The 16,599-nt window shown below is 43.5% G+C and overlaps 1 protein-coding gene across 2 annotated transcripts in view; it reads right to left on the bottom strand.

Annotated features, from left to right (window-relative positions):
• The window catches only part of LOC115502257 (zinc finger protein 418-like), a 98,298-nt gene that overhangs the window by 45,894 nt on the left and 35,805 nt on the right, over window positions 1-16,599 (bottom strand). The window lies entirely within an intron of this gene.

Here is a 16,599-nt window from a genome sequence, read left to right on the forward strand (position 1 = left end):
CGTACTGGGCACACCGCATCCAGCGTGCTTGAAAGTTTCAAACATGATCTGGTATAACCCCCGTCCTTTGATGGGATCCCAATGACAAAGAAACCCCAAGTGCTGCTTTGAAGGCCTGCCCATCTCTCTGCCTGGGATCTCTGCTTCAGTATTAGTCACCCAGAACCACAAGTGAATCTCATGACCCTCTTCTACTTCTGTGCTGCCCTTGCTGTCCCCATAGCAGCAGCAACCCTCCTTTCTCCACTTAACTTTCATTAGAAGTGCATCAAGGGGCACCTGAGTGGCTCAGTCTCTTAAGCGTCCGACTCTTGATTTCAGCTCATATCTCACAGTCATGAGATTGACCCCCATATCGGGCTCTGCGCTGGCATTTCAGAGCCTGCTTGCCATTCTCTCTCTCTGCCCCTGCCCTGCTTGTGCTCTCTCCCACAATAAATAAACGGAGGAAAAAAAAAAAAGTGCATCAAAACCCCACTGGTCTCCATGCCAGGCACAGTGACCCTCACAAATGAACAGATTTGCCCCAGACCTTATCCACCAGTAAGACTAAAACACCGCAGATGCCATAAAATCTCGCCACAATTCTGGTGAATCTGCACGGTAGCGAATAAACAGGCCTCACTGTCATCCTGACTCAACGACTAGCTCTGCCTCCGCAGCCGTCTCCTGTCCACTCCTCCCAGGGAAGTCTTGGCCACCTGCCAGATGGTCCTCTCTCCCACACTGTTCCCGCTCTCACACTTCTCCTTCAGCAGGCACCCTCTTCTTTCCAGCCCACCAACAGCACTGCCACCACGCTACCACCACCTGCATCTCACCCCTCCTATATGTGATCCAAAGCTCCACCTGGTCCACACAATAGCCAGAACTCTTGGATGTCTCCATCCTGGACCTCTCCCAGATTCCAGACCTGAGTGTCCAGTGGCCCATTTGACGCTTTCACTCAGTTCTCTAAAACTTCTCACACTCTTAACAGGGCCGAAAAACTTAAGACATTCACAGTGAAAATGAGCCCACCGCCAACGTCCCCATCCCAGTTGATGGAGCTTCCGTAGCTTCAGCTGCTAGGACCAAACCCTCCCCCCTCTGCTAGGCCAGAACTCTCCCTGGCGTCTAGAGTCCTCACATGAAGGGGCAACCCCTCCAGCCCGCCAGTGCCCTCGCCGCACACCCTCTGTTCCCCGAGAGCAGAGGGCGGACCCCACACCCCCCGATTCCTCCCCCTCGGCGCCCCCTGCAGCCCTGCACCAGCCGACCCCTCCCCTGCAGCCCGCTCCCGCACCCCCTCAGGCCGGCGCTCAGACACTGGGCCCCCGCCCACGAGCGCCTCCCGGACACGGACACCGGGACCGGGGCCGCAGGAACGCAAGCAAGCGCCCCGCGCTCGGGCCTGAGGGTCGGGGGTGGGGGCGGGGAGAGGAGGGTCCGGGGGCCGCGCGTTTACCTCAGCCGAGTCCCTGCGCGCGGCCGCCGCCATCGGACTCTGTGGGCGGAGCGGACACCCGGGCGGGCGGTGCCTGTCCCGGCCCCGGCGCGGGGCAGCACGGGCGGCGTCGCCGAGCCGTGAATCCCGGTCGGCGCGCCGCGTACGGCGCCTCCTCCCGCCCTTTCTCGGTCAGTCATCCACAGTCCGAACCCGGAGCTCCGGAATTTGTGTGAAAGAACGTGCCAAAAGGACCAGGATGACGGCCCCGGAAGTCCCGCCCCGAGACGATGCGCACGCACGGAAATGGCCCCTCATTGGCTCCTGACTGCGGCCGCCCAGCGCAGGATCTCCTGGGAAATGTAGTAGTAGCACAGGGTCCGCAGTGTCTACCAGCAGGTGGGCCACGCGACACGCAGGCAAGGCTAGTGACGCTTCAGAGTCAGTGGGGAGAAGGGGTTTTTGCTCATTGTTAAACGTGGCTTAGAGACATTATTTCGACTCTATAAAGCTCAGCCTGCTCCCTGAGGATAAAAATATTATTTTAAATGGGCTCCATGCCCAACGTGGGGCTTGAACTCAGGACCCTGGGATCGAGAGTGGGATGCTCTACCAAATGAGCCATCCAGGTGCCAGAGATGACATTTGGATAGAGGATTTGGGCGCATCTCAAATAATATTAATTTTAGGAGCGCCCGGCTGAGCTTCTGGCTGGCTCAGTGGGTTAAGCGGCCCACTCTTGATTTCAGCTCGGGTCAGGGTCTCAGGGTGGTGAAATCGAGCCCCACTCCTGGGTCCGCAGTATGTATGGAGCCTACTTGAGATTCTCTCTCCCTCTGCCCCTCCCTGGCTCGCTCACATGTGCTCACTTGCTCTCAATAAACAAACATTTTTAAAATGGCATCTGATTCCATACATCATTAAAACATAAAAGAGTTCACACATAGCTGGAAACATTACGGTATTGTTCCTCAAATGTATATGGCCTGAAGCATTACTCAGTTTTGTGTGTGTGTTTGTCAGGAAGAAGAAAAAAGACTCCACACAGGGCCATCACAGAAAAGCAAGAAAAGGCATATTACACCACCCTGACACAGGTGGACAAAGAGGAATTGTTTCTGGCTCCCACAGAAAACTTCTCCCTTACCTGTATCATAAGTGATTTTGAGAAGCGGAAGCAAAAATCAACAGAAGTGGAAGTAAAATTGTAAAAGCTCTATACTAAACCCTCTATATTTTGTAAAAGCTAATTTATAATTGTGTAGCCTTTAAAAAAAAAAATTTTAAGTAATCTGTACACCCAAGGTGGGGCTGGAACCACAGCCTTGTGAGATCAAGAGTCACATGCTCCACTGACTGAGCCAGCCAGGGCAGGTGTAGCCTTTTTAGAATTGTGACCATTGTGTCCCCTAACTGTATCTTTTTGGATGTCCAGCTTATTTATTTTTTTGGTGAGAAGAACACATTAAATGACAATTGTGGTAGCCTACTAGGACTGTCATAACAAAACAGTATGGACTGAAGCAGCTTGAACAGAAATTTATTTTCTCACCGCTCTGGATGCTGGAAGTTGAAGATGAAGGTTTCTCCTAAGGCCTCTCTCCTTGGCTTGTGCATGGCCATCTTGCTGTGCCCTCACAGGGCCTTTTCCTCTCTGTGACCATACTCCTGGTGTCTATTCTTATAAAGAAATCAGTCCTAATGAAGTAGTGCCCCATCCTTATGATGTCATTTTACCTTAATTGCCTCTATGAATGCTCTTTCTCCAAATACACATTCTGGCTTAGGATTTAAAATATTAATATTACATTAATAAACGTTTTAGTGGTAATGAAAGGTAAATGGCTTACTAACGATATGTAATAAAGAGAAAAAGAGCAACTTTTTGAAAGTATCATCCAGGTGCCAATGGCTCACAATAATTACTAAAATTGACTTTTATAAAAACAATTTCCAAAAGCTTCATACTAAGTACTGTAAATGCACTTACAAGAACTATTTAAAAGAAAAACCTTTCAATTAAAACAAATATTAAAAGGTGCTAAAATGTAAAGTTTAATACATTTATTTGGATACTTAAAATGTTATCATTAACAATACTATTGATCCCATCTGATTAATCCCTCACAAACCCATTATTTCCCTTACCCAAAGTTCTAATCATTCTTACAGTTCAGGTGTCCTCTGATACCTCGTAGAAAAAGCCTCACCCACTTTCTATGCTGCTTTTCTCACCACAGTCCCCATCATACATTGTACTAAACACCCATTGATCTTCCTTCAGTCTTTTGAATTCCATGTGCCTTTCCATCTCAGAGTATTCCCAGGTCTTTTTTTCTCCAATTGAAACACCCTCTCCCCTGCCACTATGCTTTGTTAATTAGAATCTTTTAAATGTCAGCGTAAATTTGTAATCAGAAGTGGTTTTATACTCTCAGCTCCTATATTCTGAACATTCCCACTGTTAGATCATAAAATTACCTGAGCCTCTAGTGAACTACATCATACAATTTTAGAAAATTACTTTTGAATGAGTGGCATTCATGTTTTCCACAATATAAGCAATATAGAACAGAGTTATGATCTTTGTTATTCACCTTTGAGTCAAAGTTTCTCAGATTAAATGACATAAAATCTGAGCCTACAAACATGTAAAGTTTATTTAAAGAAATGGTGAGGTGTCCTAGAGAGAACTTAGAGCCCAGAAACTACACTTGGAACATATGTTTTTCTTGCCGAGCCAGCAAAGTATAACTGAAAGACCTGGGTGTCACTACCAACGAGCACAAAGGGATGAATGTCAGGGAGCCTGAAGAAATCAGTGTAGAGCTATTCATCAGACCATGGTGTAGGTTCATATTCCGAAAGATAAAAGAGAACAAAAGGTGACAAACGTATTCACCAGGATGAGAATGGTGAATGTGGCTTTTGTCTCACCAGGATAAGAATGCTGCTTACGAGAAAGTCTAGGGGAAAGGCGGTTCCTGTGACTGTATTGGATTCCCCACTTGTGTCTGCGCCAAAGTCCCTTGGAGCCACTTGGTAGACCATGAAGTGAGAACATACAATGTGAATGACGAACAACATGAATTCATGTACTGGGACTATATATCTTTCTGGAATGCCTGCATAACAGTTTCCATGAATTATTATTATTTTTTTTCTGGAGTTGTTTTTCCTTTTTATTGCTCCCGTCTATTCATGGCAAGAAAGGAATTTAGCAGGAGTTACAGGGCCCACTAGAGGAAAGAGCAGAGTCCAAGGCACTTTGGAGACATCATTCTTAGCTCCACCCACCTCAGACTCCTGGGGCAAAGTGTATTGGCCTAGAAGTCACTTGAGAGAATGTAGTGCTGAGACAGATCCTTCTGCCCCTCTGTGAAAATGAAGGACAAGTTTATGTCCAACGTCACCTAGAAAATATTTCCTTCCAAAGCCACCACTGTCTGAAGGTACTCTTTAGAGAGAAGCTGTAAGGAGTTGGCAAAGACAAGTTGTTTAAAATAACTATGTTGGGGGTGCCTGGCTGACTCAGAAGATCATGTAACTCTTGATCTTTGGGTTGTGAATTTGAGTTCCATGTTGGGTGCAGAGACTACTTAAATAAAAACTTAAAATAACTTTGTTGGACACCTTAAAACAATTATACTTCACTCTTCCATCCGGTACATTTCCTGCTTCTACCATTTCTCACTCACACCCTTTACATCTCAACTTTTTAAGAGTGTTTTTTGGGGCACCTGGGTGGCTCAGTCGGTTAAGCATCAGACTTTGGCTCAGGTCATGATCTCACAGCTCATGAGTTGGAGCCCGAGGTCGGGCTGTGTGCTGACAGCTCAGAGCCTGAAGCTGCTTCAGATTCTGTGTCTCCCCCTCTCTCTCTGCCTCTCTCCTGCTCATGCTCTGTCTCTCTCTGTCTCTCAAAAATAAATAAACTAAAAGAATTAAAAAGTTAAAAAAATTTAAAAAAACTATTTGAGAGAAACACCCAGCCTATAACGTATCTAAAATGCCTGGAAAACACCAGGTAAAAACGACAGGCAAGACAAGGTCTAACCATTGAGAGAAGACAGCTAAGATGGACGAGGTGTTTACTGGGATGTGTTTTTGGTCAACCCAAGTGTTTCACCTAAAAATATATTACTTTAAATTTCTGTTATTTGTGCATCATTGCAGCCTGCTAGAAGATGAAAATAAAGAAGTAGGAAAGATTTCACATTCTTAAAAATGAACAGGGACAAGGTAGGTATACTTTTATTCACTGCTTCAATAGGTACATGTTAAGCATGCAATGTGTGTCACACCTTATTCTTGTATATGAGAAGTAGGAGGAAGAAAATGTCTGGCAAAGAACCTGCCTCTATTAAGCCAATGTTACCATCAGGAAAGATAAACTTCAAACAAAACAAATAGCTAAAATATGCAATATATTTTCAGATGAGAAGGGCACAGTCAGGGATTCCACAGACAGAGGAAATTCTGTCTCTAGACTGGCTTCAGACTAGCGCTGAACATCCACTATTCCCTGGATCTCTAGTTTAGATCTAAGATCTAAGATCTTAGACTTTTCCAGCCTCCACATTTTTGTGAACCAGTTCCTTTAAAATCTCTCTCCTTTCTCTCTCGTGTCTCCATTAAGCCAATATTACCGAGGAAAAAACGAATATGACGTTTCTCTCTCTTTCTCTCTCTCTCTCTCCCTCTTGGTTCTGTTGCTCTGGAGAGCCCGATGAATGAATAGTCTTTGAAAACTTTCTGTGATCAGTTACAAAACTGCACACCCTGTGTACTTTATTACTGGTCCTGGGGAGCTGGGTGCACATTATTTCATCTGTATTTTATGTCTATAGCAAATTTCTGGGATCTGCACAAAGAAAGTGTTACTGAACCCAAGTTTGGCTGGCAGTCGCCTGAAAGATCATTACTCAAGAGACCAGTTTTAATTGGAAAGGAATTTGAGCTTTATATACAAGGCCGGCAACCTGGGGAGAAGAGGACTCTTGTCCAAACGCCAACTCTGAGGTTTCTACCTGGCCCAGGGGTTGGTAAAGGGGTTTAGGACAGCTACTCAGCAAAGGGAGTGCCATGACCTGCAACATTTCTTGGTCACGGGCAAACTCGATGGTGCCAGTTATAGATGTTGTCTCGGTGCTTGGTAGTTGTGCGGCGGGGTCCTGGTTATGTGCTGTGCAGGAGGACTCTGTTCTTTCTGCAAAGGAGGGCAAGGTCTACAGATACGAAAAGGGAGGTGAGGAAAAACATTTCTGTGACCTAAAAAAAAAAAAAAAGTTTTTCAAAAAAAAAAAAAAAAAAAAAAAAGAGAAAAGAAAAGAAAATTGCTAGGCTAATCAGAAAGCCGAGGTGGCTTCAAACAGATCTGCTGGCCTCTGTGGCCTGGGAAAGTTCTAGTTCCTCACACCTCAAGACAGGTGGTCTGCAAATCTCAAAGAGAGTATAAATGAGCTGTTATAGATCAAGGACCTCAGGTCAGCAAGTAAGGAGCGTGTCAACTAGAAGCAAGTTAACCTTTAAAACCAGCTGGAGTGCTGTCACAAGTGTGTTCTCACTCAGAATAAACACCTCATTGGATAAGAGAAAGAATAAGTGAAAGATCACCGAGTGCAGAGGCCAGGAATCACAAAGGTGTATGATGGTGTCAAGGCCCAAGTGTTTCTCTGGCACTTATATGGCCCCTGGATATCAGCACCTGCTCCAGATCTGCAAGGATTTCTAAAGCAGCTGCCCCACTCATCCTCTGAGCAGTGACAACTTGGTCTGATCTGACCTCTAGAATTTAAGCCACAGAGCTGTGAGGTGGGGAGTCTCCTGTTACTTCTCCTGAAAATAAGATGTGCCAATTTAGTCCCTAAGTGTCCTTCTACAGAAACTATGTGATAAAAGACAGGACACAGGCTTGATTTTTTTCACAAATGACTATAGTTCTTAGTAGGAGTGAGACAGGTAACCACAACTGGTCCAGGACTCAAAGATCTTTTGTGATCTCTTTATGTACCCAAATCTTGTGGTTCTGACTCCCACTTACATGTTACATCTGATTATTATTTAAATTCATTTCATACTTTTTCTTTATTACAATTCCTCTATAATTTTCTATTATTTGTATTTATTGATTAATTTCACATGCACATGCACGCACACACACACTTTGTTTGTTCTAGTTTATTACTGTTTTCCTTACTATTTTTTCAATATGTATACAATCTTTTTGTTTAGAAAATTTTGAGATTTATGTGCATACACATACAATACCTAGTATTTCCTCTTTCTCCTACTTGACGCCCTATCTCCTATAACGCAAGAGTTAAGTTCTGTCATCAATTGTTGTGCATCCCTCCAGAAACACTTATTTGTTAGCATATATTCGCGGTAACTAGCCTGTAGTTTACCAAACATCTGACGGTCCCTGAAGTCTAATTCCAATTAATAATTTGCTGTTATTTAATAACTTATGGACTATTAATATAAACAAGTAAAATATTATTATGGATTTGAAGTAAGTGATGCTGTGATGAATCCTAATTTGAATTCTCTGGGAGAATCTCAAATCTGTATGGTTTAGGTGTCGTTAACTTAATGTAGCTAATAAAACTGTTTTTTTTTAACATAAACGTGAACAGATACTTCACCAAAGAAGACAGATGGATGGCAAGCGAGCATATGAAAAGATGCTCAACATCATTTTATTATTAGAAATTGCAAAATAAAACAATGAGATACAACTAAATATCTAACACAAATGGCCAAAATCCAGAACACTGATGACAACAAATGCTCACAAGAATACAGAGCAATAGAAACTCTCATTCATTACTGGTAGGGATGCAAACTGGTACAGCCACTTTGGAAGATGGTTTGGCGGTTTCTTACAGAACTAATCACACTCTTATCATACAATCTGGCATTGTGCCCCTTGGTATTTACCCAAAGCAGTTGAAAATGTATGTCCACATAAAAACCTGAAGATAGACATTTTTAGCTGTTTTATCCGTAACTGCCCAAACTAGGAAGCAACCAAGGTGTCCTTCAATAGGTGAATGGATAAATTATGTCCTATCCAGACAATGGGATATTATTCAGCACTAAAAAGAAGTTATCAAGGGGCACCTGGATGGCTCAGTTGGATAACATCAGATTTTTTACTTCGGCTCAGGTCATGATCTCATGGTTCGTGAGACTGGGCCCCACATCGGGCTCTGCGCTGACAGTGCGGAGTCTACTTGGGATTCTCCCTCCATCTCTCTCTGCCCCTCCCTTGCTCATGCACATGTGCTCTCTTGCACTCTCTCTCAAAATAAATATTTTTTAAAAATTATTTAAAAAAAGAAGTTATCAAGTCATGAAAAGGCATATTACTAAGTGGAAGAAACCAATCTGAAAAGGGTACATACTGTAGGATTGCAAGTATATGACATTCTGGAAAAGGTCGAACTATGGAGATAGTAAAAATCCACAGAATGCACAACACTAAGTGTGAACCCTAATGTTAACCGTGGACTTTGAGTGAAAATGATGTGTCAGTGCAGATTCATAGATTGGGAACAAACATATCACTCTGACGTGGGATGTTGATAGCAGGAAGTGTGTGCTTTTGTGGGGGAAGGCGTATACGGGATACCTCTGTAGCTTCCACTAATTTTGCTGGGAACTTAAAACTGCCCTAAAATCATAAAGTCTAATTTAAAAAATAATAATCTGGGGCTCCTGGGTGGCTCAGTTGGTTAAGCGTCCGACTTCAGCTCAGGTCACGATCTCACAGTCCGGGAGTTCGAGCCCCGTGTTGGGCTCTGGGCTGATGGCTCAGAGCCTGGAGCCTGCTTCCGATTCTGTGTCTCCCTCTCTCTCTGCCCCTCCCCTGTTCATGCTCTGTCTCTCTCTGTCTCAAAAATAAATAAAACGTTAAAAAAAAATTTTTTTAAATAATAATCTGGATTTGATGACCTGCTTAACAAGTAAAAAACTTATCATAAATACAAAATAACAGCTAACTTAGTGGGGTCTTCTCTTCTCCAGTATGCAAGCTCTACCCACATGGCTGACCTTACTCCTTTCACTGACCTCTCCTCCCAACGTAGAAAGAATATAAATTATTGATTCTTGCTTAGGAAAAATGATGAGAAACAGAGTAACAGAAAGAGACTTCAATGTAATACTCTCAAAATTGAAGGCTAAATAATGCAATATAAGGATGAATGGTGCCCTAGAAAATAATGATTTTAGCAAATAGAGGAAAAATATTTTTATCTGTATTTAATTATTGAAATAATGACATTTTAACAATAACTTTAAATTTTCAGACATCTACAAAAGAGAAAGGTTAATAAAATGAACCATGTGAACCCATAACAGTTTCACAGAACCTACCCACTGCCAAACTCATTTCGCTTATAAACCCACCCACCCAACTTCCCTCCAAAGCCAATTCATGTTAAGGATAATTTAAGAAGCCATATAATTGTGCCTCTAAACACTTATGTGAATATTTATAAAAGAATGTTTTTTATAAAAGAATATTTCATTTAACATAAAGTATTTTTATTACATGTAAACTAAATAATAGTTGCTTAAAATCATCAATTACCAAGTCAGTATTCAATTGTGATGTGTTGATTAAATATTTAGAGTTGTTTGTTGGAATCAGCACTCAAATATTTTTCTGACCATTGTATCATATTTATATGTTCTCTAGATTTTATTATATTCTACAGATATCCTATCCCTTTTATCTTAACATATTACATTTTATGAAAGGGTTCATATATCTTATAGAATTTCACATATATTAATTTGGCTTACTGCTTACTCATAATGTATTTTAATATAATCTTCGATTCCCCATTGTTCCTTTAAACAGTCACTTAAAATCAATGGGTGGGATCAAAATTAGATTTGGTACTTGGGTAGAATTATTCATATGGGGCCATTGCATTGCTACTTTTCTCTATATGACATTCCAAAAAACATACTATCTCCTTATCTCTATTTTCATCAAGTCAGTATCAATGTATTCAGTAAGTTCTTACTTAGGAGCCAATCAGCTCCTAATGACACTCAAGAGAAACAAACAAACAAAATTTTCCTTCCATTCTTAGAAAAATACAGCTACCTGCACAAAATATTATGACACCTTCTTCTTCTTCTTCTTCTTCTTCTTCTTCTTCTTCTTCTTCTTCTTCTTCTTCTTCTTCTTCTTCTTCTTCTTCTTCTTCTTCTTCTTCCTTCTTCTTCTTCTTCTTCCTTCTTCTTTCTTCTTCTTCTTCTTTCTTCTTCTTCTTCTTCTTCTTCTTCTTCTTCTTCTTCTTCTTCTTCTTCTTCTTCTTCTTCTTCTTCTTCTTCTTCTTCTTCTTCTTCTTCTTCTTCACCTAACAGTATGTTCCAGAGCTGTAGCAGTTGGGAGAACTTCCTCCAAAGCTAATGCTCCATCTTGGTATCCGTCGTGATTTATTCAATTTTCCATTGACAGACATCAAATTAGTTTCAATCTTTGGTAGTATTAAAAAACCCTCCATGGGGCGCCTGGGTGGCGCAGTCGGTTAAGCGTCCGACTTCAGCTCAGGTCACGATCTCGCGGTCCGTGAGTTCGAGCCCCGCGTCAGGCTCTGGGCTGATGGCTCAGAGCCTGGAGCCTGTTTCCGATTCTGTGTCTTCCTCTCTCTCTGCCCCTCCCCCGTTCATGCTCTGTCTCTCTCTGTCCCAAAAGTGAATAAACGTTGAAAAAAAAAATAAAAAAAAAAAAAAAAAAACCCTCCATGGGGCGCCTGGGTGGCGCAGTCGGTTAAGCGTCTGACTTCAGCCAGGTCACGATCTCCCGGTCCGTGAATTCGAGCCCCGCGTCAGGCTCTGGGCTGATGGCTCGGAGCCTGGAGCCTGTTTCCGATTCTGTGTCTCCCTCTCTCTCTGCCCCTCCCCCGTTCATGCTCTGTCTCTCTCTGTCCCAAAAATAAATAAAAAACGTTGAAAAAAAAAATTAAAAAAAAAAAACCTCCAAAAATTAAATTTGTGTGTGTGAAAGACCTGATGTTAATGCTTATGTTATATTGAGTTGGAAAAGTCGGTTACGTGAAAAATGACTTCTGAGTGTAAAGATAATAAGTCTTATTTATTTATCAAACTCACAACCCTGAGATCAAGAGTCACATGCTCCACCAACTTCCAGGTGCCCCAATCCAATTTTATTTTAAAGTTTACATATTTCTCTGATTCAAGGAAAATCAAACCGCCCAAGTCCTCTAAATTGATAAAATGGTTTCTACTAAAATTTGGATATTATCTTCCTCAACCATACTGAATGTGGGATCCTTATATTATCTGTATAATTTTACTTTTCTCACAGCACAGAAGGTGTTATTGACAGACTTGAATTTCAACCAACTTATCTTTAAACTCAATAAAGCTTCCCTCTAATGAGATTTCTCAGCCAATGACAGCTTTTGGAAGGAAATGTTTTCTGGAATGATGTTGGATATTACCTTGTCTTTATTTTCACAAAGGGGCAGGTTTTTCTCAGCATTGCCTCCTTTCTGAGTGGCTTTCAGAAACTTAAGCTTTGCCATAATACTTTGCAGTGGATGGAGCTTAGAATGATGTCTCCAAAGTGTCACTGGTTTCTTCTCCTGCAGCCTGCATCTGCATTAAGTAACTTTACTGCCAAGAAAGTAAATGGCCCCAAAAGAAATAAAAACTACTAAAAAAATATATAGTAGTATTCATTGGATATTCTAGAAATATCACCTCACTGCATGTATGCATGTTGTCATCCACTGACATTGTGTGCTCTGGCCTCATCTACCAAGTGGCTGCATGTCCTTGTCCTGATCGGGTACAAGCAACAAGCCCACCATGTTCACAGCCACGGCCTTTCCCCCAGACCTTCCTGTGAAACCAAAGCCCCAAACTCTATTCTCATCTCAGTGAGACAAGAGCCATGTCTCATCCTAATGAATATGTCAGTCGCCTTTTACTTTCTTCTACTTCATCTTTTTGAATAACGCTGATTATGAACCTACAACATAGTCTGATGAACACCTCTACACTGGTCTCCTCAGCCTCCCCAACATTCATCCCTTCATGCTTTCTGACAGTGACATGTGGGTGTCTCAGTCCTGCTTTACCTGCTGGGCAAGAAAAACAAATGCTCCAAGTATAGTCTCTAGGCTTTAAGTTCCCTCTAGAACATCTCATTATTTATCTAATCAACTTTATATATTTGTAAGCTCACATTTCATGTCATTTAGTCTTCCAGGATATTTTTATTCAAAATTCAGTAACAGTGATAGTAAGTCTGCTTCATCTTGCTTATAGTGTAGACAACTATAAGCTACATCTTAAAGGTCACACTGCCCTGCATGATGACAGATAAAACTACATTCTACTTCTGAGAAGCCACAATCCTTTCCCCTGCACATCTCCCTATGACCATCCATCTCCCAAGCTTCCCAACTTAGAGGAGAAATCAGGCCCTGGTACCACTGGTGTTATTGTCTCCTCATGGTCCCATTGGCCACTGGGTTCAACCACCAGCAATAAAAGACAGGCAGAAAAATATATATCTGAGCTGTGGGCCTGGCACACAGGGATCCACAACCTCCTGACAAGCAATTCCCCTGGTATGGTCATTGTCATGTAATTAGCAATGCAGGGCCCTGGGATCATCTGACATGTTCCCTCTCCAAACTCACATCTTTCTTTAGGCTGCACATCCCTTAGTGCCTGTAACCCACAGTCAAATTACTGCAGCTGCCACCGCCTCACTGTCCCACTCCAAAGACAGCTCCCTGACCTGCCCAGAAGTTACCTATATTTAAACTGCTTCCTCCTCACCCCACCCTCAGATTATGGTGATGGCTGAACACATAACACCTAAGACTGGACAGATGTGACTGACAGCAGTTTATCACAAATTCACCCCTCTGAGTACAGGATACTACTCACCATAAAGGCCCACATGGGGGCTGCATTCTGGAAAAAAGTGAGAAAATAGGGGCTGTGAGATGCTATCCTTGTAGGATGAAAAGGTTGGGAGCCCTCTAAATCCCATAGGCTGTGACTGGCTTGTGTGAATAAGTCTGTGGGCTGGGAGGGGACTGAAACCTGCTACAAAGAGATGAGCAGGAACCGTGCCCTGTTCCCTTTATGAAAAGGGTTGTTAGGCTAGGAGATATTATCCCATGAAGCAATGTGGGAAGGAGAATTTGCACTCAGGCCATCTGAGAGCACTAGGTACCTCCACATGTCAAGGAAGCATATCATACAGGGTTTAGGCCTTATGCCACAATTTGGCACACAGCACCCACAATTCAAGTGGCAAATTCAAACAGGATCCTGTAAGACCACTAACCTCATACGGGTCCCAACAGCAGTGTTATTCCAAATCATTTTATGGCTCTGATCATCCTGTGGCTCGATCCTTACCTGACTTAGACACACAGAACCATGGGCAGATCTCACATATCCATAGGCCCATCCTATTTCCTTGATGCACTTGCTATCACCTCAGCAAATAAAAATTTTCTCTGTCCCCCTAACCTTCGAGACCAACTCCATTGATTGCCCACCCCAGGCCTAGTGATTCTCACAGGTGACCCTATTTTCCCTGACCAGGCTGAATGAAACACATCAGGCCCCACCAAAGTCCTCACAAAATCTTGCTAAGTCTAAAAAGTGGCTAATAAATACCAGTTCTGGCCTGGGCGTCATCTTTTGTCCCCTACCTCTCGTCTCTGCATCCACTGCAAACCCACTCTTCCCTTGGAAGCTCTGGCCATCTACAGACTATTCTGTCTGATACACCAAACCTCATGTCTACTTACCTGCATCTGTGCAGCCCGAAACCATGACCCAGGTATCCAAGCAAGAGACCCAGTCCTGGCCCTCACCCTCCACACCTGGCTCCCAAATAGTTTTGCCACCACAACCTCAAGTTTGCCTAAATATGACCCACCGCTCAGTCCTCTTCGTCCCCACTGTAGTTTCCACATTTTGGATGTTTCTAACCTGAATCCCTCCCCAGATTTCCCGACCTGTAAGCTGTTCATTTGATGCCTCCAGTCACTGATTTTTGAAACACCTCAGACTCTTCACATGGTCAAAACTAAGCTCCTGATACCCTCGGTGAATACCAACTTGCTCATCTGAATGTGCCAGCAGCTAGATCCCAAGACCTGACCTTTACTTCTCACCTGCTTGTATCCACCGACCTTTGTCCCACATTTTTCTTAGGCTCTTCTTTCCAGCTTATCTCCTAACTCAGGCCAAAGACCCAAGAGGCAGAGCATCCCATGATGGAAACCAAAACTACCCCTCAAGCTATCACGACTGCCTGGAGCAAGAGCTCTTGCGGCCCAGACCAGTTGGAGCTTAACCCCTAACTCACGCCAGCACAGATGGATCATGGAGTGACCAAGAGTTACCTTTAACTCACTACAATGTTGAAAATCACGCCCAGAGGTGGAGGCTTACCTGCAAACAAAACACCCAATGTATGAAGAAGCATGTTCTGTCAACTGCGCCTGCGTGCCCAATTCCTTGTATTTCCCCACCCCTACATGCTTACACGTCACTCCTTTTCCGCCCTAGGTCCTTTAAAATTCCCTATTTTTCGGAGAGCCAGTCTAACACCTTTGTTGTGACTGTGTTTCCATTCAGTTACAGCTGTTGCTCCAATAAAGCTTTGTCTGTATTTTTAAATCGTGGGTCCAGGTTCATTTCTACTCTCACTGGGTCCAAGGACTGGAGTTCGGTAACACATTGATGCAGCTTCCATTCCTACAGCTGCTAAGACCAAAATCTTTGAGGTCATCACTGATTAGCTCTTTCATTTTCTCACTGTCCACATCAGAAAGTCTAGTTGCCCCTTTTAAAAACACACAGGGGCACCTGGGTGGTCCAGTCAGTTAAGTGTCCGACTTCAGCTCAGGTCATGATCTCGCGGCTTGTGGGTTCGAGCCCCATGTCAGGCTCTGTGCTGACAGTTCAGAGCCTGGAGCCTGCTTCAGATTCTGTGTGTGTGTCTCTCTCTCTGCCCCTCCCCCGCCTAGGCTCTGTCTCTCTCTGTCTCTCAAAAATAAATACAAAAAAAAATTTATTTTAATAAATAAATACAAAATAAAAAATAAATAAAGACACACAGGGCACTTGGGTGGCTCAGTCTGTTAAGCGACCAACTTTGGCTCAGGTCATGATCTCATGGTTCATGAATTCAAGCCCTGTGTCGGGCTCTGTGCTGACAGCTCAGAGTCTGGAACCTGCTTCAGATTCTGTGTCTCCCTCTCTCTCTGCCCCTCTCCTGCTCGTGCTCTGCTTCTCTCTCTCTTTCAAAAATAAAACATTAATAAAAAAATTTTTTTAACACACAGCCAGAATACAACCATCTCCTAAGCAACAACCCTGGTCCATTACCCCTCACCTGGACTATAGCAGTAGCCACAATGATTTTCCTTCTTGCTCCCTCAAGCTCATAGTCTGTTTTCCACTCTGAAGCCAGATGAAGTCTTCTAAGACCTTGGTAACATCACCTCCTTCCTGTGATCAAAACCTCTCGTTACTTCTAAATTTTTTTTTTCCAACGTTTATTTATTTTTGGGACAGAGAGAGACAGAGCATGAACAGGGGAGGGGCAGAGAGAGAGGGAGACACAGAATCGGAAACAGGCTCCAGGCTCGGAGCCATCAGCCCAGAGCCCGACGCGGGGCTCGAACTCACAGACCGTGAGATCGTGACCTGAGCTGAAGTCGGACGCTTAACCGACTGCGCCACCCAGGCGCCCCCCTCGTTACTTCTAGAACACACACCCAGAAGCGCAGGCAGTCACTCTTATCATGACACCTATCCACTTGCTATTTATTTCTACTTGAAAGAAACGGAGACCTGTGGTTTTGAACATTACTGACTTTAGTTTTACCTCTAGGCACTTGCACATCTTGGTACCCAGTCCTGGGTTAACCTTCCACACCTGCTTAAAATGGTCGCCATTAAAGGGAACATCCACATATAACCCCTGACATGAACTTAGGACCTCGGCCAGCTGACCTCAGGCTGGCTTCTATTTTTTGTGCCTGAGTACTCAGTTTTGCCTTTTACCAGGTGTGACCTTGAACAAAGACTCAACCTCCCAGGGCCACAAGGTCTTCACCACTCCTCACCCCCCCACCCCTTAC

Source organism: Lynx canadensis, chromosome E2 (genome assembly GCF_007474595.2).
Source record: "Lynx canadensis isolate LIC74 chromosome E2, mLynCan4.pri.v2, whole genome shotgun sequence".
Taxonomy (NCBI): Eukaryota; Metazoa; Chordata; class Mammalia; order Carnivora; family Felidae; genus Lynx; species Lynx canadensis.